A 27,578-nucleotide genomic window follows, 5' to 3' on the forward strand; every position below is an offset into this window, starting at 1 on the left:
CTTGAGGCTCACATTTGATAACCTCCGAACATACGACATCAAGCTCAACCCGGAAAAATGCGTTTTCGGCATTCCAGCCGGAAAGCTCTTGGGCTTCATAGTATCCGGTAGAGGAATTGAAGCAAATCCAGCCAAGATCCGAGCTCTGTCACAACTGGATATCCCAAAGGACCTCAAACTAATACAAAAGTTAACCGGATGCGTGGTGGCTCTAAGCCGCTTTATCTCCCGCTTGGGAGAAAAGGCCCTACCCCTTTACCGCCTCCTTCGGTGCACCGAACACTTCAAATGGACGGATGCAGCCATGGCCGGAATCAACGAAATAAAAGCCATACTGGCAACAAACCCAGTCCTGGCCGCGCCAAACATTGGCGAGCCAATGGTATTATACATTGCAGCAACACATCAGGTTGTAAGCGCAGTACTCGTCGTCGAATGAGAAGTGGACGGACACAAATTCCCCCTTCAAAAGCCGGTCTATTACGTGTCCACTATCCTCACTCCCTGCAAATCACGGTACCCGCATTATCAAAAGATTGCGTACGCGGTATTCATGGCATCCCGGAAGCTACGACACTATTTTCAAGAGTGTTCAATAACAGTAGCCTCGGAAGTACCACTTAACGATATTATAAACAACCGTGACGCAACGGGCCGGATTGCAAAATGGGCCATTGAGCTCCTCCCGTTCGACATAACTTATAAGCCACGACGAGCCATCAAGTCACAAGTCTTGGCCGACTTTGTCGCAGAATGGACGGAGGCCGAACTCCCTAAAGAATACGGCACATATTCAAATTGGATCATGCATTTCGACGGCTCCAAGATGTTGGCCGGACTGGGGGCTGGCGTCGTTTTAACGTCCCCCACAGGAGACACAGTTCAATACGTACTACAGATTATGTACACGGACTCCAACAATGCAGCCGAATATGAGGCCCTTTTACATGGTCTCCGGATGGCAGTATCCATGGGCATCCAACGCCTAGAGGTGCGTAGGGACTCGAACCTCGCAATATCCCAAATAAATGGAGACTTCGATGCCAAGGATCCAAAAATGGCAGCTTACCGCAACGCCGTCCTAAAAATGTCAGCTCAGTTCGAGGGGCTTGAATTTCACCATATAGCCCGGGAAAATAATCAGGCGGCAGATGTCCCGGCACGCATCGGCGCAAAACGTGATGTAGTCCCCCCCAACATCTTCTTGGAAAGGCTATTCAAGCCATCCGTAGTATGGGAAGGGGAGCCGAACAATAACAGCCCGGACCCAACCGCACTACCCGACACCGAACATTCTGACACAATCGGAGGCTCTACCAATGAAATAACACCTTCAGCCCACGTAATAATGGCCGTCATCGCCCCGTGGACAGAACCATTCCTCGCCTACCTTACTAGGCAGGAAATCCCTGAGGACCAAAATGAGGCACGCTGCATAGTGCAGCGATCTAAAGCCTACAGAGTCCACGAGGGAGAGCTTTATAAGAAAAGCACTACCGGAGTCCTTCAAAGGTGCATCTCCGAAGAGGAGGGGCGGAACCTCCTGGCTGAAATTCATGCCAGACTCAGCGGTCATCACGCTGCAGCCCGGTCCCTTGTAAGCAAGGCCTTCCGTACAGGCTTTTATTGGCCGACGGCCCGGGCAGACGCTCAGGACTTAGTCCAACGATGCACCGGTTGCCAGCTCTTTGCAAACCAAAGCCATATGCCACCCACCGCCCTCCAAACTATCCCCATTACTTGGCCCTTCGCGGTCTGGGGGCTTGACATGGTTGGACCCCTTAAAGGCGGAACCCACAAGCAAAAATACTTACTGGTCATGGTGGATAAGTTCACCAAATGGATAGAAGCCAAGCCTGTTAAGACGGCCAAATCCGGACCGGTGATAGACTTTATATCCGGGGTTGTACACCGTTACGGCATCCCCCACAACATCATCACTGATAACGGCATGAACTTCACGGCCGACGAGGTAAAACTTTGGTGCAAAAACATGGGCATCAAGCTCGATTATGCTTCCGTCTATCACCCACAAACTAATGGCCAGGTCGAACATGCAAATGGCATTATCATGAGCGGCATCAAACCCAGATTAGTGTGGTCCCTCAAGGAATCTAACACGCACTGGGTAGAGGAGCTCGACTCCGTACTCTGGGGGCTGCGGACCACGCCGAATTGCACCACCGGATACACACCATTCTTTATGGTGTACGGCGCAGAGGTAGTTTTGCCTTGCGACATAATTCATGACTCACCTCGAGTGCGCATGTACGAAGAAAGAGAAGCCGAGCTCGATCGGCAGGACAGCTTGGACGCATTGGAGGAGCGTGACGTGGCAAAAGCCCGTTCCGCATTCTATCAACAGCAGGCTCGAAGAAACCAAAGCAGAGAAGTACGGGCCAAAAATTACAACGTTGGTGAATTAGTTATACGACTACCGGACAAGAAAAAGGACAAACTCAAGCCCAAGTGGGAAGGTCCCTTCATAATTGACCAAGTCCTGACTGGTGGAGCGTACTGCCTGCGGGATGCATCGGATAACCGACTCGAGCCAAACCCATGGAACGCAGCCCGTCTCCGAAGATTCTATGCCTAGCGCCGGACTATGTGTTCGTCTCCTTCCTTTGTCCATTTTTTATATATTTTCTGTCTTACATTTCTCTTCTTTTCTCTCTCTCTCTCTCTTATAGCCTCTAAAGGCTCATAGAGTGATGCGCTATCCGTGCTCATTAAACCTGGGGGCTTCTTTAAACAGAAGCTTATTCATACGGGCTTCATGCCCAACACATGTGTCACACTTCCGCATGTACCTTTTATTCACCATTATATGCACCGATATGACTTAAGTTTTGGCCAAGCTGGGTTGCCTGGCTCCTGTGCTTACCCCTATGTTCCCGGTTGTTCGGCTAGCTGGTAAAAGGAGCACCTCTGCGATTGTTACTGTCGGGTCAGCCGGACGTGTACCTCAGACTAGGTGAAGCCAAAAGCTAGTGTTCTTAAGGGAATATTCGGTCGGTGAACTAAAGATGATCTTTTTTTTATTTTTATCTATACGCCCCTAGATGTTTTTCCTGCGTTTCTTTTCGCAGCATGGACATGCACCTTAGGGCATGCCTCCCAGGGAAAGGAACCCCTAACGGAACTATTCTCCCTGGAAGATGTTTCTTACTAACAATGTAATATAACATAACTAGTCGGGCACTTTTCTGTTCAATCCCTAATGACCCCTACGCCTGGTCTCCATGCATTCCCCGGTTCCTATATAACCGCATGGGAATTCGGACACACTCCGGACCGTCAGGTCCCGAGGCTGAAGCGAAAAGGTCGGCCATGACAAATGATCTACAATCCAGCTAGAAGGCATTATAAATGTCAATTAAATTACATAGTCATTTTCACTGATTGTATTCCTCTTCAATACCATCTAATAGGCTGTCTAATTTACAGTCCTGCTGGGAATACTTTGCGGCCAACTCTACTTGGCCGTATACTAAGCTTACAGGGATCTCCTTCCCATCGGGCCCTACAGGACCGACCTCGGCCATGTGGTTGGGGTCAGCCTTTGAGTACCACGTCTTCACCATGGCCCAGGCCTCCCTAGTGCCTTGACGACAGGCTGATATCTTCCACAATTGAAAGCGCCGTCGTGCCCCCTTTAGCTTCTCCGCAAGCTCTCCAAGCCCTTCGGGCATGGAGACGGATGGCCACAGGGCCTGGGCGACGCCTTGCATCCCCTGCCGAACTCGATCGAGCAGTTGCGAGAGCTCGGGAAGAAGGTCACCCGTAGAACCGGGCATCTCCTCTGCAGGACGACCTATTAGCACACCTACAGACATTGCTCTGTTAGTCGACTTCCCCGCCGAACTTTCTTTCAAAGGTTCGTTCAAGCACTTACTAAATATGCCGCGCCGAAGCCGCTGATTCTCCTTCACGGAGTCTGACAGCTGGGCACAAACATCTTTTAGCTTGACGCCCAGCTTGGTGTTGGCATCTTGGAGATCGTTCTTCTCCCGCCTCACCTTTGTCAGCACCTTCTCACCAGCCTTTAGCTGGCGTAGGAGGTGTTGCCTTTCCGGATTCAATCCGGCGCCATCTGCAATTTCATTTGTGAAATTTGCACCAATGCCGTGCTTCACAAAATACTTATCTTTCGAAAAGTATATTACCAGAGGGGGTCTCCTTGGGCTCCCCTGCCGTGGCTAGTGCGGCCTCAAGTTGGGCTTTGCACTCTTCCAGCTCCTTGGACAGTAGGGAATTCTTTTCCATAAGAACCTGTATAACAAATGATCCTTAAATCAGTTATTCTAACTGTTTGAAGTCTCAGGGGCTACTGGTATATACATATAATTACCAGAATTTTCTTACTCATATGTCTTTTACATACTGCTCCGTGGCTCTCGCTAGACCATTTTGAGCGGCACGGAGGTACGCATCTCCCGAGTTGAAGGCATCCAACGCCCCTTGGGAGAAACAAGCGTCGCGAAGAATTGTCTGGCGACGCCCGTGGTTGTGGCAGACAACCCATCCACATCCTCCGTCGGAGGAGCGTCTGGCGCGCGCCTTGCGTTCGCCTCCGCCTCCGGACCAGGCTTTGGAGCCTGGCTGGTGGAGGCGCGATTGGCAGCCTCTCCGGATATAGTCCGACGAGGTCTCTTTGTCCTGAAAAGAGCGCGAGTGTCAATATGCCTCGAAGGTATAACACCTGGGATAAGGGGGCGCGCCATACCTTTGCGCTGACGCCTCAGTCTGGACTACACTTCTTTTCTGCCCTCGGGGCCCTACGGCCCCTCGTTGGCTTGTCGCCGCAGGTTCGGCCTTCCGCCTTAAAAACCTCCCCTGCAAAGTTCGGTTGCAATCAGGAAACTGAAAACAGGAGTGGGCGAACACCTATTCGGGGTACTAGGACTTCGATCTCAGGTACCTGGGGGTCAGGATTAGCCCTGGGTAATCGGCCGTAATGGCCACCAAGGCGTTGTCCTTGCTCAATTGATGGAACACTCCATCAATCAGCTCCACAGGTATGTCTGGATCCTCTTGAGAGGCCGGGTCGAGGGACCGTCCTGGGTCCTCAGGTTGTGGAGGAGGGCTGCTTATTTCCTTAACAGCCCGGCGCAGTTCCTGCGTTGAAGTCATCAGACTGAATATTTAACAATGGGAATACAAAACGGATGGACAAGTAAATACGGCCGCTTACCCAGCTTGGGGGATTGTGCATGGAGAATCCACCCTGAGGGTTGACGCGGAGAAATTCCTCCTCTTCTCCCTTATACAAAGTGGACAAGATCTTCAGTAGAGCAGCAGCTGAATCCGGCCCCTTACGGCCGTAGCGGGTGGCGTCGTCCTCCCCGTTGAAATCCCACATGGGGTGGCTTCTATACTGAAGCGGCTGCACCCTTCGCATAATGCATTCGGCCATAACCCCGATCATGGTTAGTCCGGAATGGGCTAACAATCTTATTTGGCCCATCAGGTAAATGATGTCCCTGTCACCTCCCCTCTGAGCGCTCCGTGGGCACCATCTTAGGCGCTTCTTTAAGGGAGCACTGTTGAATTCAGGGAGGCCGATCCGGACAGGATCCGGCAGCGGGACGTCTTCTATATAAAACCACTCCGAGGGCCAGTCTTCGGACGCCTTCTTTGGGGTTCCGGATAGATATCCGGTCCCGGCGATGCGCCACACTTCGGCTCCGCCCACTTGATACATTGACCCCTTCTTGGAACGGGGCACGAGGCAAAATAGCTCCTTCCATAGTCCGAAATGAGCTTCAACACCCAAGAACAGCTCACAGAGGGCTACAAAGCCCGCGATATGCAATACTGAGGCAGGCGTGAGATTATGTAGCTGGAGGCCGTAGAACTCCAGCAACCACCGGAGAAATGGATGGATTGGAAATCCGAGCCCCCTTATTAAGTAAGGGACGAGGCACACCCGCTCTCCTTTGGAGGGATTAGGGGCATTCTCTGCTTGCTATCCGCCATTGTAGACGGCAAGACCGGCTCGAACCGGGACCATATAGGCCGGGGGGAGAAATCCCTTGGTCTGGAGCGTCACTAGCTCGCTATGCGGGATGGAACATCTCTCCCAATATCCAGGCTTAGGGCTGGAAGGGCGAGGGGAGGAGTTGCGATGGCTAGCCATGGTGGAATGGACCTTTGTCGGATGCGCTTTGATGAACACTCGCGGAGGGGAGAAGGTGTGGATTGGATCTAAATCCTCGTCCCCTAAATAGGGCAGCTCATTTACGCGGCTAGGGGTGTGAATGTAAAAACACTCAGACTTTTCATATTCGTTTGACACGTGGGAAGCGGCCATTATTGGGCGTAGAAGCCAAGGAGTGCAACATCTACAAGAAACCGGACTTTATTCAATAGCTACACGGAATTTGGAGGAGAACCTGCCTTGCAATGCCGAAGACAATCTGCGCGCCGGACTCATCGTCATTGAAGCCTGGTTCGGGGGCTACTGAGGGAGTCCTGGATTAGGGGGTGTCCGGACAGCCGGACTATATCCTTTGGCCGGACTGTTGGATTGTGAAGATACAAGATTGAAGACTCCGTCCCATGTCCGGAAGGGACTTTCCTTGGCGTGGAAGGCAAGCTTGACGATACGGATATGCAGATCTCCTACCATTGTAACCGACTTTGTGTAACCCTAACCCTCTCCGATGTCTATATAAACCGGAGGGTTTTAGTCCATAGAAAGGCATACACAACAACAATCATACCATAGGCTAGCTTCTAGGGTTTAGCCTCCTCGATCTCGTGGTAGATCTACTCTTGTACTACCCATATCATCAATATTAATCAAGCAGGACGTAGGGTTTTACCTCCATCGAGAGGGCCCGAACCTGGGTAAAACTTCGTGTCCCTTGCCTCCTGTTACCATCTGGCCTAGACGCACAGTTCGGGACCCCCTACCCGAGATCCGCCGGTTTTGACACCGACAGCGACCCTGAAGAAGGTGTTGTCCGAGGCTGAAGGCAAAGCGGCCAAGGAGCGCGCCGAGCGCGAGAAGCAAGAGGCCTGAGTCGGTAAGGTTCAGCAAGAGCTCCAGGAGTTTGTCAAGAAGTACGAGTCCTTGGAGCGTGACTCTAGGACGCAAGGGTCCGAGCTTGTGAAGGCCCTCGAGAACGCACAAAATGCCAATGCCAAAGCCCAAAAGGCCCTCCAGGAAATTGAGGTGGTCAGGAAGATAGCGGCGGGTAAGGTATTCATTATGCAAAGGAAGCATGTGAAGGAAACTTTCCTTTTACTTACCCAAATTCGGAGCTCTCCAGGAGCATTCGCAGATCTACCCAGCAGTGTGTCGGATGCCGCGGAGTTCTACCGGGCCGAGGAAGGGAGCTCGACGGAGAGGTTGTTCTGGTCTCAGTATACTGGGACCGAACATCTGATGCCCTTGAGCGACTAGTTGAAGCAACTGGTCGAGCTTCACAAGGCGGCCGAACTGGGCATGAATGACATTATAGTCCGGATGTGGCCTGGCGAGCCCCTGCCTGGCAGCTATTTCGGCCTGGTAAGGTGGCTTGTGAACGCCTTCCCACGGTTTGAAGTCATAAAGTGGTCCTTCTGTATTCAGGGTGCGCGCAGGGCTTTTGCTCAGGCGAAAGTGCACTGGGCGAAGATGGACGCCGTAAAGCTGGTGAAGGAGGGGCCGCCGGAGGGCAAGGAGGATCGCCACCCCGAAAAGTATTATGACAGTGTCCTGAAGGGTGCTCGCCTTCTGGCAGACGAATGTGCTAAGGATGTAATATTCGAATGAATGTACTCATGTGATCCTGTAATGTGAAACGAGTTCATGTGCGCTATGTAACGCTTGTTGATTTAAAATATTACCTTTTGTGCGGCCATCTATAGAATTTGAGAGTTGGTCAGTCGTTGGCTTCTGCCCCCATGTAACTAGTACTGAGGTGTTCAGGATAAACATGATCACTCTTTATCCCAGTTTTGGGTCCTTCGAAGGAGGTGTTCAGCACAACGAACCAGGCAATCGGACTATAAAGCTTTATCACTCTCACTTAGCCACAGAAGTCTACAATTTTAAATTTCGGCGAAGCCCCTAGTATTCGAAAGGCCGAACTTGGGGCGCTATGTACGCCTAAATCGGACAAGGCCTACTCCTTGCCCGGAGCGGAAAAAATCTTTAAGGATTTGAGACCTCTCGAACAGCGACCAGCTCTCGCCGCATCATAACAGTCAGTTTTCGGCTTTCTCTACTGAGGTGCTCGTCCGGAAGAACCAGGACACAATCGAAGTAGTTCTCCCAGTGCTACCTTAGCCGATATAGCAGAACATAAGGTACCAAAACATGGGAGACGGGCAAACCCAACTATTGACCTAAGACATGATTCGGAGTTGATGCATATAATGCTATAAGTTCGGGGTGCCACACTGTCGAAAGTGTTCGGACTTTTCATGCCATGTTATGGGGTACACTGAAGACCCTGGTGCACTGGTCGTATCAGAATGTATGGGTGCGACTTGCCGTAAGTAAGCAGACAGGAAAAAAAGATAAAGGAATGCAATAATGAGCTGATGTTGTACATTGTTATTTAAATGATACGTCAAAGCGTATGCATACATGTAGTGCAATAAGTAAAAAATAGGACTATCTGACATGTCCTATCCAACGTCAAGCTGCTTGTGGGTATGCAAAACAGGTATATCGATCGTTATCAGAGACCACCTGAGGATTCCCTTGTACGTCAAAGCTTCTTGATTCCTTGGTGTTTCCTTCCTGTGATGGGTCCGATAATTAGACGATCGGAGAGGGCCTTCAGAGAATAGGGGCCTGAAAGGAAGAAAATATTAAAGGTATACGAGTCCTGAAGCGGTTGAGCCGCAATGTGGGACGTGCCATGGCCATGCCTCCTCCTATGCCCATGGTATCTTGAGTGCGTAATTATGTACGCGCGGCGCAAATTTCGCCGCTTGACTGGGACTAGGACGGAGGCCGAATTTCTAGGCAAGCTCTAAACGTGCCTGGCGATCCTCTTGCAGGGTACTCCGGACTCGCTTGATGGTGTCCGGGGTCTTTTTCGCCGAATTGGCAGTTTGCCTCATAAGGGTGCTTTGCACTTCTGCTGCGAGGGTCGCAGTGTGCTCCTCCGTGCGGAGCGAGCGTTCTGTGTTTCCATTAACTGTTATAACCCCGCGAGGTCCTGGCATTTTGAGCTTGAGGTATGCATAATGCGGTACCGCATTGAATCTGGCAAATGCGGTTCGTCCGAGCAGTGCATGATAACCACTGCGGAAGGGGACGATATCAAAGATTAACTCCTCGCTTCGGAAGTTGTCCGGAGATCCGAAGACTACTTCCAGTGTTATTGAGCCCGTGCAATAGGCATCTACACATGGGATGACACCTTTAAAGGTGGTTTTGGTGGGTTTGATCCTCGAGGGGTCTATACCCATTTTGCGCACTGTATCCTGATAAAGCAAGTTCAGGCTGCTGCCACCGTCCATAAGGACTCGAGTGAGGTGAAATCCGTTAATGATGGGGTCAAGGACCAATGCGGCAACCACCATGACGGATACTGGTGGGGTGGTCCCTCTGATCGAAGGTGATCGGATAAGAACACCATGGGTTGAACTTTGGGGCGACTGGCTCCATCGCATAGACGTCCCTCAGTGCACGCTTCCGTTCCTGCTTGGGAATATGGGTTGCGTATATCATGTTTACCATTTTCACTTGGGGAGGAAATTTATTTTGTCCTCCTATGTTTGGCGGCCGGGGCTCCTCCTCATCATCTCTATGCAGCACCTTTTCCTTGTTTTCGGCATTCAACATGCCAGCCTGTTTGAACACCCAACATTCTCTGTTGGTGTGGTTGGCTGGTAGATTGGGGGTGCCGTGAATTTGACACAAACGATCGAGTATGCAGTCCAAGCTGGACGGTCCCGGATTGCTTCTTTTGAACGGCTTTTTCTGCTGACCAGATTTAGAGCCACTGAATCCGGCATTAACTGTCGTGTCTTCGGCGTTGTCGCCGTTGTTATGGTGTTTGTGTCTGTTGCGACGTGGCCTGCCATTGCTATCTTTGGCATCTGAATTGCTAGGGTTTCTTGATGTGTTGTTGCTGCGAGCCAACCAGCTATCCTCGCCCGCACAAAAGCGGGTCATGAGTGTCATGAGGGCTGCCATGGACTTCGGCTTTTCTTGGCCGAGGTGTCGGGCGAGCCACTCGTCGCGGATGTTATGCTTAAATGCCGCTAAGGCCTCGGCATCCGGACAGTCGACGATTTGGTTCTTTTTAGTTAGGAACCGAGTCCGGAATTTCCTGGCTGATTCCCCTGGCTGTTGGGTTATGTGACTCAAGTCATCGGCATCCGGCAGGCGCACATAAGTGCCCTGGAAGTTGTCAAGGAATGCGTCCTCCAAATTCTCCCAACTGCCAATGGAGTTTGCCAGTAGGCTATTGAGCCATTGTTGAGTAGGTCCTTTGAGTTTTAATGTGAGGTACTTTATGGCATGTAGATCGTCACTGCGGGCCATGTGGATGTGGAGGAGGAAATCTTCGATCCATACCGCGGGGTCTGTTGTGCCATCATATGATTCAATATTCACGGGTTTAAAACCTTCTAGGAATTCATGATCTATTACTTCATCAGTGAAGCATAGGGGGTGTGCGGCGCCTCTGTGCCGGGCTATATCACGACACAGTTCATACGAGTCTTGTCTGCTGTATTCGGCCCGGCCGTATTTGCTTTTAGTATATCCGGCGTGACGGTCGTCGTCATGCGTTGGGGCGCGCCCCTGTGATCCGTAGATCGATCTTGCATGTCCTGCTTTATTTTCCAATATGTCTCGCAGGTCTTGCGTGTTACCTCGGGCCTTGGTATTTTTATTTAACTAGCGACGGGGTGCGGGCTGTACTTCGGCCTGACATGCCGCTTTGTCTCAGCCACAAGGTGGCCGGTCAGCCGCATCATACGCTTGAAGTGTAGGTTTTAATGCTTCTTCCTCGAGTTGTTGTAGCAACCTTTGCTTTGGGTAACTTTTGGTTGGGCATTCGAGTTCGTATTCTTCGGCCGCCAGGACCTCAGTCCATCTATCCGCTAGCAGATCTTGGTCAGCTTGAAGTTGTTGTTGCTTTTTCGTCATGCTTTTTGCTATGGCTATAAGCCGGCGCTTGAAGCGCTCCTGTTTGGCGGGATCCTCAGGCATGATAAATTCTTCGTCGCCGAGGCTCACCTCGCCTTCGGAGAGAGGCATGTAATTGTCATCCTCTGATTCTCCGTCTGGTGCCTGTTCCTTAGGGCTAGCTTGCCCATCCTCCCGCTCGAGGCCTGGCTGGAGGCGATTGTCTTCGTCTTCGGCGCTATCCGCAGCGTTATTGTCTCTTGTGCCGGTATCGCCGTTTTTGCTATGGCGGGGCTTAGAGCGGCGTCGTTTATGCTGGTGCTTAGATTGCTTCCCGAGGGGATTATCCTTTGTTGCCTTATTGCCATTGCTTTCTTTGGGGGTGTCCACCATGTATATATCATATGATGAGGTGGCAGTCCAGCGCCCTGTGGGCGGTGGTTCCTGTTCTTCTCCTACATCGCGTCCATACCGTCGATGTCTTCGGAGCTAAAATCAAGCATGTCGGTTAAGTCGTCGATAGTGGCTATTAAGTGGGTGGTGGGTGGGGGACGAATTTCTTCGTCGTCCGCTTCCCACTCAAGCCGGACACAGTTCGGCCAAGGGCCTCCTGACAAGGAGAGAGACCTTTATGAATTTAGCACATCGCCCAAGGGCGAGTGCTGAAACATATCCTCGGAGGAAAACTCCATGATCGGCGCCCAATCAGATTCGATAGGAACAGATGCATGCGGCTTGGAGCCCATGTCCGGGGACGAATCCAAGGATCCGGCAACACAGGTCTCGTAGGAGGTGAAGTCAGTATTTGGCTCTATCGCCGCTGAGTGTGCGGCCTCCGTGGCGGGGTCCATCCACCCGTCCTCTGACGGCATGATCTGCTCCGGATCAAGGGCCGGAGTTGCCACAGGGGTGATCTCCCGAACACTGTCCGGCGGCAGAGCTAAGTCGTGCTTGTCGTGACTATGTGGCGCACCTGACACGGGCTCGAATCCGTCGAAGATCAAGTATCCGTGGATGTTGGAGTATAGTTTAAGTTTCCAAACCTGACCTGGCAGCCAGGGGCTAGCTCTTGATCTGCTCCAGATGGCCAAACGAGTTGGCCTACAGTGCGAAGCCGCTGAATGCGAAGATCTGTCCGGGGAGAAAAACCTAACCCTGGATCGCATCATTGCCGATGATCGAAGGAGCCATCAAGCCTTATGGTGACAACACAGTGGAACTCTTAATGAAAGCACCAATGTCGGTGTCAAAACCGGTGGATCTCAGGTAGGGGGTCCCGAACTGTGCGTCTAAGGTGGATGGTAACAGGAGGCGGGGGACACAATGTTTACCCAGGTTCGGGCCTTCTCGATGGAGGTAATACCCTATTTCCTGCTTGATTGATCTTGATGATATGAGTATTACAATAGTTGATCTACCACGAGATCGTAGAGGCTAAACCCTAGAAGCTAGCCTATGATTATGATTGTTGTTGTCCTATGGACTAAACCCTCCGGTTTATTTAGACACGGAGGGGGCTAGGGTTACACAGAGTCGGTTACAAGGTAGGAGATCTACATATCCGAATTGCCCAGCTTGCCTTCCACGCAAAGGAGAGTCCCACCCGGACACGGGACGAAGTCTTCAATCTTGTATCTTCATAGTCCAACAGTCTGGCCGAAGGATATAGTCCGGCTGTCCGAGGACCCCCTAATCCAGGACTCCCTCAGTAGTACCATGGCCTCAAGCCTGCACAGCAGCACGAGTGGAAGTAGGGGCCAGTGGCAGACCTAGCCCACTAGGCCAGGGTGGGCCGATAGTGCTATTGTACATATATATATATATATATTTATTATTTATTTTTTAGCCTTTCTCCTATGGTATAAAAGCTATTTTCAAATCTCAGGGTGGGCCATGGCCCACCCTGGCCACCCTCTACCTCCACCACTAGTAGGGGCGGATGTAATTTTTTACATCCGCGCCCTATGCGGTAGTACCGCTCCTGGCTTCCGGTAGTACCGTGTCGGATTTTTGCATAGATCGAAACACAAAGGAAGTTGCCAAGGATGTAGTTTTATATGTCCGTGCCTTCCCAACCTAGACTAATCCTGCCTTGCGATAGTACCGCAAGGGGGCGCGATAGTACCGCGCCAGCAGTTCTACTGCTATCTGCCTTCATGCTTCAGGACTGGTTTTTGTTAGGGAATGCGGTAATTTCAAAAAAATTCCTACGCACACGCAAGATCATGGTGATGCATAGCAATGAGAGGGAGAGTGTTGTCTACGTACCCTCGTAGACCGTAAGCAGAAGAATTATGACAACGCGGTTTATGTAGTCGTACGTCCTCATGATCGACCGATCCTAGCACCGAAATTACGGCACCTCCGTGATCTGCAAACGTTCGGCTCGGTGACGTCCCACGAACTCACGATCCAGCAGAGTGTCGAGGGAGAGCTTCATCAGCACGACGGCGTGATGACGGTGATGATGAAGCTACCGGCGTAGGGCTTCACCTAAGCACTACGACGATATGACCGAGGTGGATTATGGTGGAGGGGGGCACCGCACACGGCTAAGGGTTCAATGATCAACTTGTGTGTCTATGGGGTGCCCCACGTATATAAAGGATGGAGGGAGGAGGAGGCCGGCCCTCATAGGGCATGCCCAAAGTGTGGACTCCTACTAGGACTCCCTAGTCCTAGTAGGATTCCACCTCCCACATGGAATAGGAAAAAGGGAAGGGAGAAGGAGAAGGAAGGAAGGGGGCGCCCCCTTTCCCTAGTCCAATTCGGACCAGTCCATGGGGAAGGGGTGCGGCCAACCTTGAGGCCTTTCTCTCCTTTCCCGTATGGCCCATTAAGGCCCAATACGAATTCCCGTAACTCTCCGGTACTCCTAAAAATACCTGAATCACTCAGAACCTTCCGTTGTCCGAATATAGCCTTCCAATATACCGATCTATACGTCTCGACCATTTCGAGACTCCTCGTCATGTCCCCGATCTCATCTGGGACTCCGAACAAACTTCGGTCATCAAATCACATAACTCATAATACAAATCGTCACAGAACGTTAAGCATGCGGACCCTATGGGTTCGAGAACTATGTAGACATGACCGAAACTCATCTCCGGTCAATAACCAATAGAGGAACCTGGATGCTCATATTGGTTCCTACATATTCTACGAAGATCTTTATCGGTCAAACCGCATAACAACATACGTTGTTCCCTTTGTCATCGGTATGTTACTTGCCCGAGATTCGATCATCGGTATCTCAATACCTAGTTCAATCTCGTTACCGGCAAGTCTCTTTACTCGTTTCGTAATGCATCATCCCGCAACTAAGTCGTTAGTCACATTGCTTGCAACGCTTATAGTGATGTGCATTACCGAGAGGGCCCAGAGATACCTCTCCGATAGACGGAGTGACAAATCCTAATCTCGATCTATGACAAACACCATTGGAGGCACCTGTAGAGCATCTTTATAATCACCTAGTTACGTTGTAACGTTTGATAGCACACAAGGTGTTCCTCCGGTATTCGGGAGTTTCATAATCTCATAGTCAGAGGAACATGTATAAGTTATGAAGAAAGCAGTAGCAATAAAACTGAACGATCATTATGCTAAGCTAACGGATGGGTCTTGTCCACCACATCATTCTCTAATGATGTGATCTCGTTGATCAAATGACAACACATGTCCATGGCTAGGAAACTTAACCATCTTTGATTAACGAGCTAGTCAAGTAGAGGCATACTAGGGACGCTCTGTTTGTCTATGTATTCACACATGTACTAAGTTTCTGGTTAATACAATTCTAGCATGAATAGTAAACATTTATCATGATATAAGGAAATATAAATAAGAACTTTATTATTGCCTCTAGGGCATATTTCCTTCAGTCTCCCACTTGTACTAGAGTCAATAATCTAGTTCACATCGTCATGTGATTTAACACCAATAGTTCACATCTTTATGTGATTAGTTCACATCTCCATGTGACTAACACCCAAAGGGTTTACTAGAGTCAATAATCTAGTTCACATCGCTATGTGATTAACACCCAAAGAGTGATCATGTTTTGCTTGTGAGAGAAATTTAGTTAATGGGTCTGCCACATTCAGAGCCGTATCTATTTTGCAAATTTTCTATGTCTACAATGCTTTGCATGGAGCTACTCTAGCTAATTGCTCCCACTTTCAATATGTATCTAGATCGAGACTTAGAGTCATCCAGATCGGTGTCAAAGCTTGCATTGACCTAACTCTTTATGACGAACTCTTTGTCACCTCCATAACCGAGAAACATTTCCTTATTCCACTAAGGATATTTTTGACCGATGTCCAGTGATCCACTCCTGGATCACTATTGTACCCTCTTGCCAAACTTATGTTGAGGTACACAATAGGTCTGGTACACAACATAGCGTACTTTGTAGAACCTATGACTGAGGCATCGGGAATGACTTTTCATTCTCTTTCTATTTTATGTCGTGGTCGGGTTTTGAGCCTTTACTCAACTTCACACCTTGCAACACAGGCAAGAACTCCTTCTTTGACTGTTCCATTTTGAACTACTTCAAAATCTTGTCAAGGTAGGTATTCATTGAAAATATACAAGCGTCTTGATCTATCTCTATAGATCTTGATGCTCAATATGTAAGTAGCTTAACCGAGGTCTTTCTTTGAAAAACTCCTTTCAAACATTCCTTTATGATTTCTAGAAAATTCTACATTATTTCCGATCAATAATATGTCATTCACATATACTTATCAGAAATGCTGTAGTGCTCCCACTCACTTTTTTGTAAATACAGACTATACCGCAAGTCTGTATAAAACCATATGCTTTGATCACTTTGTCAAACCATATATTCCAACTCCGAGATGCTTGCACCAGTCCATAGATGGATCGCTGGTGCTTGCTCACTTTTGTTAGCACCTTTAGGATCGACAAAACCTTCTAGTTGCATCATATACAACTCTTCTTTAAGAAATCCATTAAGGAATGCAGTTTTGACATCTATTTGCCAGATTTCATAAAATGTGGCAACTGCTAACATGATTCAGACAGACTTTTAAGCATCGATACGAGTGAGAAAACGTTATCGTAGTTGTCAGCGTTCTGGGAACGGGGGTCCCCAGACTTGCCTGCCTGCGGCCTGCAGCATGGCTCAAGTGGGGGACCAGCGCGGCCCATCTTCATCAGCACAAGCTCATGACCCTCGCGAGGGACCAAGCCTCGCGGGGCGGATGACAGGAAGCTTCCTCAAAGGCAGGCTCGCCAGGCAGGCTCGCGAGGAGGCGGAGAGATCAAAGAGGGGGTACCTCGCGAGGAACCCGTGACGCAAGCCATGACGATCGAGACTAGGTGGGCGCCGGCCTGCGCAATGTCCTTGTTTCCTCTTTGGTGCAAAGGGGGCAAGCATAGGTCAAGGCATCGGGCAAAGGTTACCATTCCGGTGCAACGAGACCAAGACCAGCAGAGCGGCAGGACGGAGGTCACCGTGGAGCCCAAGACGGCGTCATCACCAGTACTTTTGGCAGCCGAAGGCCACCTTTGGTCAGTATAACTTGTACTAGATGTTCCCCTTCGAAATGGCCAATTGTTGGCGCCCTTCCCGCTCATTATTTTGGGGAGACGCCCAGGGCCTCTATAAATAGAGCTAGCCACCACAGAGTAGGGGGACACCCCGAAGAGAGAGAGAGAGAGAGAGAGAGAGAGATCTGGTAGAACCCTAGCAGAGAGAGAGAGGCGACTGAACTCATCCCAGCAGTTCATCGCACCAGCTCAAGAACACCTCTCGCGAGGTTGTTCTTCCTTTGTACTGTTCATCATCAGCCCCTGAGGCAATCCACCACACCACACACTGGAGTAGGGTATTACACCACAACGGTGGCCCGAACCAGTATAAACCTCGTGTCCCTTGTGTTGTTTGTTGTTTCCAGCTCAAATCACGCGAGGAGATTGAACATAGATCGGTAGGGGAGAGATCTCCGCGCACACCCCATTGTTCGAACCTCAAGGGTCTGCCGGAACCCGAAATCCGACATTTGGCGCGCCAGGTAGGGGTGCGCTGGAATCTTTCTTCTGCTGTTCGCGTGTGATCTTCTGTCGTGTCCATGGTGACACTCGTCGGGCTCGCGCCGAGCGCCGGGCTGCTCTCGCCACCCGCGTGGCCCAGACAACACCCGTCGTTGGACGGCCTCATCGTTCCCCGTCGCCTGCCGCCACCGGCCCAGCGGGGAACGAGCAGCAGGCCTCATCCCAGCATCCTTCGGTATGGCAGGAAGGCCGCACCGCCACACCGTCGCCAACTCCATCTGTTTCGTTGTCCCACGCCCGTCGCGCCCCCACGGACGCGCACGCCGCGCTGCTCCTGGCAAGAGAGCTCCTGCACTACCACCCCGTCGACGACCTCTACGAAGAATGGCTCGCCCGCATCACCGAGCTCGTCAGCACCGCAGGGGGCTCCCCCTTGCCGTCCCTCTTGCTGCCTCGCCCTCCGTTCCGCGCGGGAGGCGAAGATCAGGAGGTGCCTCCACCACGTCCTCCCCAAGAAGGCGCCCTGGCTCCAAGGCACGCAGCCCCAGGGCGAGACCCTCCGCGTCCGGTGCCTACGCAGCAAGAAAGGAGCTACCAAGAGATCCCTCGTCCCCAAGAAGGTGCTCGCGCGCTCCCAGCACCGGCGCGCCAAGATCGCATCCCTGCACCTCCACGCCAAGGCCCCGTGCTGCTCCAAGCGGCGGCGCGCGGTAATCCCCATGGGCAAGCCCAGTACCAGTAAAAGGCACCGGTAGCCACGGCAGGCTGCCGTGCTCTCACCCCCGAGCTGCGCGGCGTCGCATGGCCAGGCAAGTTCAAGCCTGACCTGCCCCCTCGCTACGATGGCATGGCGGACCCCGCGGAGTTCCTACAGGTCTACGAGCTATGCATCGAAGCCGCCAACGGAGACGAAAGGGTCATGGCAAACTGGTTCCTCATGGCGCTCAAGGACGGAGCCCGCACCTGGCTCCTGAACCTGGCTCCTGGCACAATCTCCTCCTAGGACGAGATGCGCACTCGCTTCATCGCCAACTTCCAGGGCACTCGCGACCGGCCCCCGGCCGTGAGCGATCTGCGCCGCATCAAGCAGCAGCAAGGGGAAAACCTGCAGAAATACATCCAGTGCTTCAACAACGCTCGCCTCAAGATCCCCAAGGTGACTGAAGAAGCCATCATCTCGGCCTTCTCCGACGGCGTGCGCGACATCAAGATGAAGGAGTAGCTAGCAATCCATGAAGACCTGTGCACATCCCTGGAGCTGTTCAACTTGGCGACCAAGTGCGCAAGGGCTGAGGAAGGGCGCCTTTCCCTCCTCGAACTCCCGGCTGCCGACCCAGAAGAGAAGAAGCCCAAGGCCAGGGACGTGAAGCGCAAGGGGACTGCCGTGCTTGCAGCGGAACCAGACACAAAGCGAGGCAGAGATCAGCCTGAGTCATCCAAGGGCAGCCGGTACTGCGTGTACCACGACCTCCACACCCACAACACCAATGAATGTCAAGAGCTCAGGGCCGTGAGAGATGGGCGTGTCGGCCGACGCCCCGAGCGCAACGACAGGGGCTATGGCCGAGGAGGAGGAAGAGGTGGCGGACGATGGGAAGACCGTGGCCCTCGCCAAGGGTGGCGTGATCGACCTCGCGAGGACCGTTGGCAGGACCAGCCTCGCGAGGGAGGCTGGAGAGATCAGCCTCGTGAGGATCGCCCGCACGGCAACGCAGGCCTTCCTCCTCTGCCGCCACCACCAAGGAGGAACGAAGACCAACATCAAGACGAGGGGGCTAGGGGCTTCCAGGAGCCGCGCGCAATCGCTTGCATCTTGGGTGGCGCGCAGGCCCCAGCCTCACAGCGCATCTTCAAGCAGTTTGCTCGTGAGGTGAATGCAGTCCTCCCCAAGCTTGAGGCCACGCGCCCTCTCAGGTGGTCTGCATGCGCTATCACGTTCAGCTCAGCGGATCAGCTCAAGTGCGCGGCAACGGCCGGAGCCCCCCCGATGCTTTGCTCCCAGTCATCAGCAACGTGCAAGTCACCAGGACCCTCATTGATGGCGGAGCAGGACTCAACGTCCTGTCCGTCGAGACGTTCGACAATCTGCAAGTGCCGTATGATCAGCTTCAGCCAACCAAGCCATTCTCAGGAGTCACTGATGGTTCCACTGTTCCAATAGGGAAGGTTCGCCTTCCAGTCACCTTCGGGCAGTGCAAGAACTACCGCACCGAGCTCATCGACTTCGACGTTGCCCACATCCGTCTACCGTACAACGCCATCCTCGGTTACCCAGCCCTGGCCAAGTTCATGGCAGTGACTCACCATGGATACAATGTCCTCAAGATGCCGGGAAGCGGTGGAGTCATCACCGTACCTTGTGAAGAAAGGGACATAGTGTATTCACTCGAGCGCACGTTCCAAGCCGCAGCAATCGAAGACCCGGACCACGGGAACGGAAGACTTCCCAAGGCGACCCCCAAGAAGAAGGTTTCGCCTGGCCCAAGCAACAAGGAGGCAGGCGCCTCCGGAGGTGTCGCATCAGGGTCCGCGCCCAATCAGGGAGCGCCACCCTCTCTTGCATTGGAAGGCGCGCCCGGCGCCCTCCTTAGGCAGGGCTCGGGGGCTCTTTCTTGGAGAGCCACCGACTTTGCCAAGGTCGCAAGGGAGGCGCTCGGGCACCACTTGGAGGGGTGCTTCCAGGCACGTTTCCCTCAGGAAGGTACAAGCCAAGGAAGACCAAACCCTCAGCAGTTCATCGCAAGCAACACTCAGGAACTACAAGAATCGAGAGTCATGCGCGGCAGCCACCGCTTGCTCGCCATGGCCCCACATCCAGGCGAGGATAGTGGATTGCGCGTCTGCATCGACGTACCAGGGCTCAATCGAGCCGCGTCTCAAGAGCGCCTCTGGCCTTCGCGCATGGGGCGTTGCGAGGGTCCACCTCACAGCTATGTTCGCATGCCCTTTGGCCTGCCGAACGCGGTCACCGCACATCAGCGCCTGCTGAGGAGCATTCTGGAGGCTGAGGAGTTCAGGCATCGTGCAGTCCAAGCGGAGATGGAGATGGCTCTCGGAGACCCGCCTGTGCCCCCGGAGCCTCCCAAGGCTCCTGGGCCTGGGGGCTCGTGAGAGTCGATGCCTTCATCGCGCATCGCCCGCTTCTTCAACACCACTCCATCTTCAACGGCACCATGTGACATCTTTCTAAGTTCCGTTTTTAGCTGGGAGCGCCCACAGGGCCGCATCATTCCCAGGCCACGTGGGTCAGTCCCCACGGCATGCATCCGTTTTGCTTATGCTCTTTACTTACCTTGTTGGGGGCGCCCCTCGGGCTGCATCATCCCCGAGCTGCTCGGGCCTGGCCCTGCGACGTTTGCTTTTCCGCGTCTACTTAAAATGAATTTCCTCCTGCGTGCTTAACATACCCAACCTAATCGCCTGCTCGATTGACGCCTACCTATAGAGCCGCTCGCTCTGGCACGGCATCTACGCACGGGTCCATTCCTGCAACGCCGAAAAATCTGAGTGGTCGAGCTCTGGCCGTGGCAGCCTCGCAAGGCGCCACCTCACCAGGCCCTCAGTGCCCCAATCACTCCCCCGGAGTGACCAAAGGTTGGCTGGCAACCGTAACAACAGGTCTTGTTTCTCTTTATGACTGGTGTGCAGGACCTACTCCAGGAGCAACGCTAGGGACATCGCGAGCTGTCTCTCCCTCTCTCCGGCACAGACCGCTTGCACGTTAAAAGGGGGCGCCTGAGCATCGCGACTCATGGGCTCCTACTAGCTCTCCAGCCCTCACCCCTGGCCTTGACCCACGGCATCGCGACCTGTCATACCAGAGGCGGCTAAGCTCGCTCGAGGGACGGGACCTGAGGACGTAGAGCATTAAGGAAAGTGCGGGGGAGTGGGGAGAAGCTCGCGAGGACCTAACCCAGCAGCGCCTTAGCTGCCACCGCTCGGGCCAGGCGCTTCACCGAGGAACTACACCTAACTCAAGAGATAAGTCACGCCCTTACAAGAGTTGGACCAACGCAGCGCAAAACCCTCGCCCAGTGCGGCTCTGTCACGGCGACGTTACCTTCCTTTCTCGCCCAGCGAGGGCTGCTTGAGCGCTAAAGGGGACCTCCCAAGCATCGCGACTCGGGGGCTCTTACCGGACCTCGGGCCGCTCACCTCCTGGCCTTGACCACGACATCGTGACCTGGCATACCAGTGACGGCTGAAGCCTACCTGGGGACCGGGACCTGTCAGCGTAGAGCGCCAAGTCCTCGCGAGGATAGAAAGGGGGAGCCGAGCCAAGACAGGACAAGCACCTCGCATTGATTCATATTAAGGATATAATATTCATAAAAGACATGGCATACGCCTTACATACCCCCACGGGGTGTTGCTTCGATTCCTCGCAGGGAACAAGAGTTCTAATCCTAAGGAATGCTAATTGCCCGCACCGCCGCAAGGGGCGCCATCATCAATAGTGGGCTGCCCAGCGTCGACGCCAACCCCATCCAGATCAGTGGCGCCGGCGGCTGGACGCAGCTGCCCCGCACCGAGCACCGCGCGAGCTCGGGGGCTCGTAGCTGTCGTCGCTCGTCTCCGGAGTCGCGAGGAGCTCAGGGGAGCCACTGAATTCCCCAGCTCCTCCGCTGCTACCTGAGGAGCTGCTAGAGGGCCGATGGGCGGGCTAGGTTGTGACGCCCCGAGACCGATGCGCCAGGTGTCTTCCAGTTATTCGCTGTCTTGCCATGTCTTTTGCTTGCGTGTTGTATCTTGCCTTGTCATCATGTGCCTTGCATCATATTTTTTCAAAAACTTGCATCCGTCCCGGCCTCCCCGTTCCTTCCGTTGTCCGTTATGAGTCCAGACACCCTTGCACGCGCCCGCGGCACGTCCGAAATATTATTTTATAAGTGGCCGATAAATGTTCTCGGAATGGGATGAAAGTTGGCGTGTGGTCTTATTATAGTATAGATAGACCGCCTGTCAAGTTTCATCGCATTTGGAGTCTGTTTGATGCCCCAACGGATAACTATAGCGACAGTATAGCCGGTCTTTTTGTTGGACGTTTTCGGTCTCCGGAAATCATGCCGGGCTACATCTCTCCCCTCTACTCTCAGACCAACCCGCTCTCCACAACCCACCTAGGTACATGCCTACCCCTCTTTGCACAGCGCATCGGACCTACTCCCGCGCGCGTCCGAAAGCTGTCCCGGACCCGACCCGGACAGTCGTTACCGTTGTGTGCGGATCATCCCCAAACATCTACAAAACATCTTCGTTTTGTTTATTGAACTCCCTAGTCTATTTTTTCGGAATGTCCGATTTTGATCGGAGGGACCAAATCGCCAGCATCTAGTTCCCCTACCTATTCATAACTAGACCAAACCCTAATTTTTAGGAGATGTCCCATCCATCCCATCATGCGCCGCCACCCACTCAAATCTCTCAGGATCCATTCCCCAACCCAAGCAGCCTCCGACCCCCTCCTGGTTTTCAGCACAGCCGCACCTGATCCCCTCTCCTCCCTCCATGGAGTCGTCACAGCCGACGAACCCAGCCACCAGGACCGGCCTCCTCCCTGTCCTTTCTCCTCCTTCCCGAGGTTTCTTCTCCTCTAACCTCTCTCTCCCTCCCGTTCCTCTCGCAGGAGCTCGCCGCCGCTGCCGTGGATTTGGAGCAGCGCCGCCATCGAGCTTAGTCCGCGGCCGCCGTTGCCCGGATCCAGTGATGGCCGACCTGTTTCACACGTTTCGCCGCCCGCCGGACCTCCCTCCGTGCTGCTCCCGTCCCAGGCCGCCAAGCCACGCCATGGGTGCCACCACCAGGACCTTCGCATGCGCTACTGCCATGGATTGGATCCGGCCGGAGCGGCACATCCGCCTCACCTCCCGTCCTCTGCTGCTTTCCTCCCCCATGCCCGGATCCGCCGCCGAGCCGTCCCGGAGTCACGCGCCAAGTCTGCCACCCGGCGCGCCTTGCCGCCTCGCTTGTCAGGGAGACGACTAGTACCTGGCTCGTCAACGCTCCAATCGTTGACCCGCTGCCCGATCTCACGCCCGTCATGGTTACGAGCGCCCGACGCGAACCGGCCTCGCCTAGGCCCAACGCCACCTCGTCCTTCCACTCAGCAAGTGGGCCGTCTCACCACCGACCTGCCTCAAGGCCCGATGTGAGCAGCTCCCCCATGCTTGGGCCAGATCTAGGTTTCGGCCCGTTTCGTGTTTTTTTTCATAGAACTATTTTCCTTTTACCCAGAGAACCCAGTTTTACAGGAAACCCCCTAAACTTCATGCATTTAATAACTCTCAAACCGTGCATCCAAATTAAACAAACTTAATATGAAAGTTGCTTAGAATTTTGTGTAGTTTCATAATATGTCTTTTTCATCCATGTCTAAAATGTTTAAAATGATGTTTGTTTAAATTTGCTTAAATAACTTGTTAAAACGATTTATTTCATAACTAATTAACCGTAGCTCGGATTTAAATAATATTTATATGTAAATGGGGTAGAAAAATGCCTAGTTTAACATGGTGGCTTTACTTTGCATGTTTCACAACTCTAAAATTGTGTTTAGGGAAGAACAGTACCAAACCTTAAAATATGCATATGGGGTTTTACCGGAATTGTTGTTTGTTGTTTCCGGCCTCATTTAAACTTGCCTAGATAGGTAGTTTTGTTGTGCTTCACCCCTTGCCATGTTAATCAACATTTAATATTGTTGTGTACATAAACAAGATCGAACTAAATAACTTGTCGTGGTGTTTCGTCAATATGCACTGTTGCATATTGAGCTCCACTTAATTTGTAGGATTGCTTGTGCACTTTCGCCATGCCATGCTTCATTAAACCGGACATGCATCATACTTGGTTGTGCGTCATGCCATGTTTATGTGGTGGTTGTTTACTATAGTGTTTGCTTCTTTCCGGTGTGCTTCTTCAGGTTGGTACCGATAACGTCGTGTGGTGAGGATTCGTTCGACTTCGTCCGTTTGTCTTCTTCATGGACTCGTTCTTCTTCCTTGCGGGATTTCAGGCAAGATGACCATACCCTCGAAATCACTTCTATCTTTGCTTGCTAGTTGCTCGCTCTTTTGCTATGCTCATGCCGCGATACCTACCACATGCTTTATCATGCCTCCCATATTGTTGAGCCAAGCCTCTAACACACCATGTCCTAGCAAACCGTTGTTTGGCTATGTTACCACTTTGCTCAGCCCCTCTTATAGCGTTGTTAGTTGTAGGTGAAGATTGGAGTTTGTTCCTTGTTGGAACATGGATATTTTTGTTGGGATATCACAATATCTCTTATTTAATTAATGCATATATATACTTGGTAAAGGGTGGAAGTCTCGGCCTTATGCCTGGTGTTTTGTTCCACTCTTGCCGCCGTAGTTTCCGTCATATCAGTGTTATGTTCCCGGATTTTGTGTTCCTTACATGGTTGGGTTATAATGGGAACCCCTTGACAGTTCGCCTTGAATAAAACTCCTCCAGCAATGCCCAACATTGGTTTTACCATCCGCCACCTAGCCTCTTTTTCCCTTGGGTTCCACGGATCCGAGGGTCATCTTTATTTAAACCCCCCCGGGCCAGTGCTCCTCTGAGTGTTGGTCCACCTTGTCAGCCGCCGGTGGCCACCAAGGGCAACTCTGGGCTGGCCTATCGGAAGTTTGGACAATCTGAGTGTGCCCTGAGAACGAGATATGTGCAGCTCCTATCGGGATTTGTCGGCACATTCGGGCGGTGTTGCTAGACTTGTTTTACCATTATCGAGGATGTCTTGTAACTGGGATGCCAAGTCTGATCGGAATGTCTTGGGAGAAGGAATATCCTTCGTTGACCGTGAGAGCTTGTGATGGGCTAAGTTGGGACACCCCTGCAGGGATTTGAACTTTCGAAAGTCATGCTCGTGATTATGGGCAGATGGGAATTTGTTAATGTCCGATTGTAGACAACCTGAAGTTGATCTTAATTAAAACGCATCAACCGCATGTGTAGCCGTGATGGTCTCTTCTCGGCGGAGTCCGGGAAGTGAACACGGTGTTGGAGTTATGTTTGACGTAGGTTGTTCTAGGATCACTTCTTGATCATAGTTTGTCGCTCGTGCCTTTGCCTTCTCTTCTCGCTCTCTTGTGCGCATATGTTAGCCACCAAATATGCTAGTCACTTGTTGCAGCTCCACCTCATACCTTTTACCCTACCTATAAGCTTAAATAGTCTTGATCGCGAGGGTGTGAGATTGATGAGTCCCCGTGACTCGCAGATACTTCCAAAACCAGTTTGCAGGTGCCGATGATATTGTGCAGGTGATGCAACTGAGCTCAAGGAGGAGCTCAATGAAGATTGTGTTCGTTATGTCGTTTCCGTTTCCAGTTGATCACTAGTGGATCCCAGTTGGGGTCGATCGGGGATCTGTGTAGCATTTGGGGTAGTATTCTTCATTCTGGGTTCCGTAGTCGGACGTTGTGTGTATCTAGATGATGTAATGTTATATTCATGTGTTGTGTGAAGTGGCGATTGTAAGCCAAGTATGTATCTTTCCCCTTTATTTATGTACATGGGTTGTTTGCGAAGATTACCTCACTTGCGACATTGCTTTCAATGCGGTTATGCCTCTAAGTCGTGCTTCGACACGTGGGAGATATAGCCGCATCAAGGGCGTTACAAGTTGGTAATCAGAGCCTTCCCTGACTTAGGAGCCCCTGCTTGATCGAATCGTTGGCGTTGTTGAGTCTAGAAAAATGTTTTGAGTCATTTAGGATTATATATATCGGAGAGTTAGGAATTTTTTTACTCCTCAGTCCCTTTGTCGCTCTGGTGAGGCATCCTGACGTAGAGTTTTGACTCTTCTCTTCTCAAATTTCACTAAAAAATTTAGGATCACGCGGGTATCTTGGAATCGTTCCGATGGTTTTGTGACGAGAATATTGTTCTTGGTGCCTCCTGACATTTAGGGGTTGTGGCAGTGTCCCGGGGAGTTGAGCTCCGAGGTGTTGTCGTCACAATTTTATCGTTGAGGTTCTGGAATACCTAAGTTTCGCCGACATCGAAAATCTCTTTTATGCAGTTGTTGGTGAGATAACCTCGACGCCACCCAGTACTGGGGCGGGAGTTCGGGAGTATTGCCATAACTCGTATAACGGATGCTTTTCGAAGGTTGAGGCAAACGATTTCCGAAGGTTTCTTGGTTATGTGTTGAAGGATGGATACAGCTGGATGTAGGATTTGCTAGTTTTGGGTGAGATAGTATGCTTCCCCTGTATCCCCAACACCTGATTGCATAACTGAAAAGTTTCGGGAGTTTATAAGTGGGAATTCAAGTAGCTCTTAGTATATCTTTCCGACAGATGTATGATATGAAATTGGGGTTCGACGTCTAGTGGTCCGCCTATCCACGGTTGGTTTTAAAGTGGTCTCGTTGTGTCTTAAAGAGTCCTTGGCTATGCTGACTTGGGGACGCTTCGTATGTCATGTGTACTGCCTTGTACATGATGGTGTTGTATGATCGAGCCCGTGTAGGCCCCACCACGAAAACTTCGGACGAAATCTCTATCATATGTTTTGTTCCGGCTTATTCTGCAAGCCAATCCTTTGTTTTTGTTTTCAGTTGTGGTATTCGAGTTGCTTCGAAGTCAAATGTGGATTCCATCCCTTGTCTAAGCGGTGTTCTCATATTTCTATGTGAATACTAATCCTTCTCGATCATCGAGTTTGTCATGTCAATCCTTTTCAACCGGTGTGTTTCTCTTCAAGTGGATCCGTTCATTTTCAACATCCGCAAAATTCAATCTCAGCTTTCTCAACGGTGTTCGTTTCATCCATCCCAAGTTGTCTTTCTTGTCCCTCCCTCCCACCCTTGTTTCTTCAAGGACTCAGATTTCTTAATCAAGTATCCATCTTATTGATGTAAAGCCTCCCCATTATGTTCCGTCAATGTTCTTATCCGGTGGTTCTCATGAAGATCCTAACGGAACCTCAAGTTCATGATTATTCTTTCTCTTTCTTCTCTGGTGGAACCAATTCAAGCTTTGTTGTTCATATCCCTTTTTCCTTGTTTCAAATGCCTTCTCATACCGGTGCACCTCATAATAATTCACTTCTCGCTATTCATTTGTTCCGGAGTGCTCAAGATATCTCGAGGATTCGTGTTTCCACTATGCTTTCTTTCAAACTCTTTCGAGGATGTTATCTCATTCAAGCCTTTTAAATCAACCGGTGCAATCTCTCCTTCAAATCTTTTCAACGGTGTTTCTCTTGAGTGGGCCCTAACCCACATGTCTTTTCCCAGGATCTTACCTGACTCTCCTAATTTTTCCTGGAGTTACTCCCAAATTCTTTTTGAAGTTTGACATAAGAATGAATTTTCATCAGGCAAATGCCTTTGCCCAAGATCTTTCAAGCTCTTTTCGTTGTTGGCTCAACCTCTTCATTTTTCATTATACCGGGGTGTCTCATCAATTATCATGGTGGTGTTTCTCGTCGT

General features: G+C 51.6%; 1 long non-coding RNA gene across 1 annotated transcript; it reads left to right on the top strand.

The window, feature by feature from the left end:
• The first annotated feature begins 22,501 nt into the window (after positions 1-22,501).
• LOC125522767 (uncharacterized) lies at positions 22,502-25,668 on the top strand. Its single transcript, XR_015610843.1, has 3 exons — positions 22,502-23,261; positions 24,036-24,128; positions 25,375-25,668. It is a non-coding gene; the product is annotated as an uncharacterized LOC125522767 (long non-coding RNA).
• The last annotated feature ends 1,910 nt before the right edge of the window (positions 25,669-27,578 follow it).

The sequence above is a fragment of the Triticum urartu genome, chromosome 7A (assembly GCF_056163025.1).
Source record: "Triticum urartu cultivar PI428250 chromosome 7A, HENAU_Tu73, whole genome shotgun sequence".
Taxonomy (NCBI): domain Eukaryota; kingdom Viridiplantae; phylum Streptophyta; class Magnoliopsida; order Poales; family Poaceae; genus Triticum; species Triticum urartu.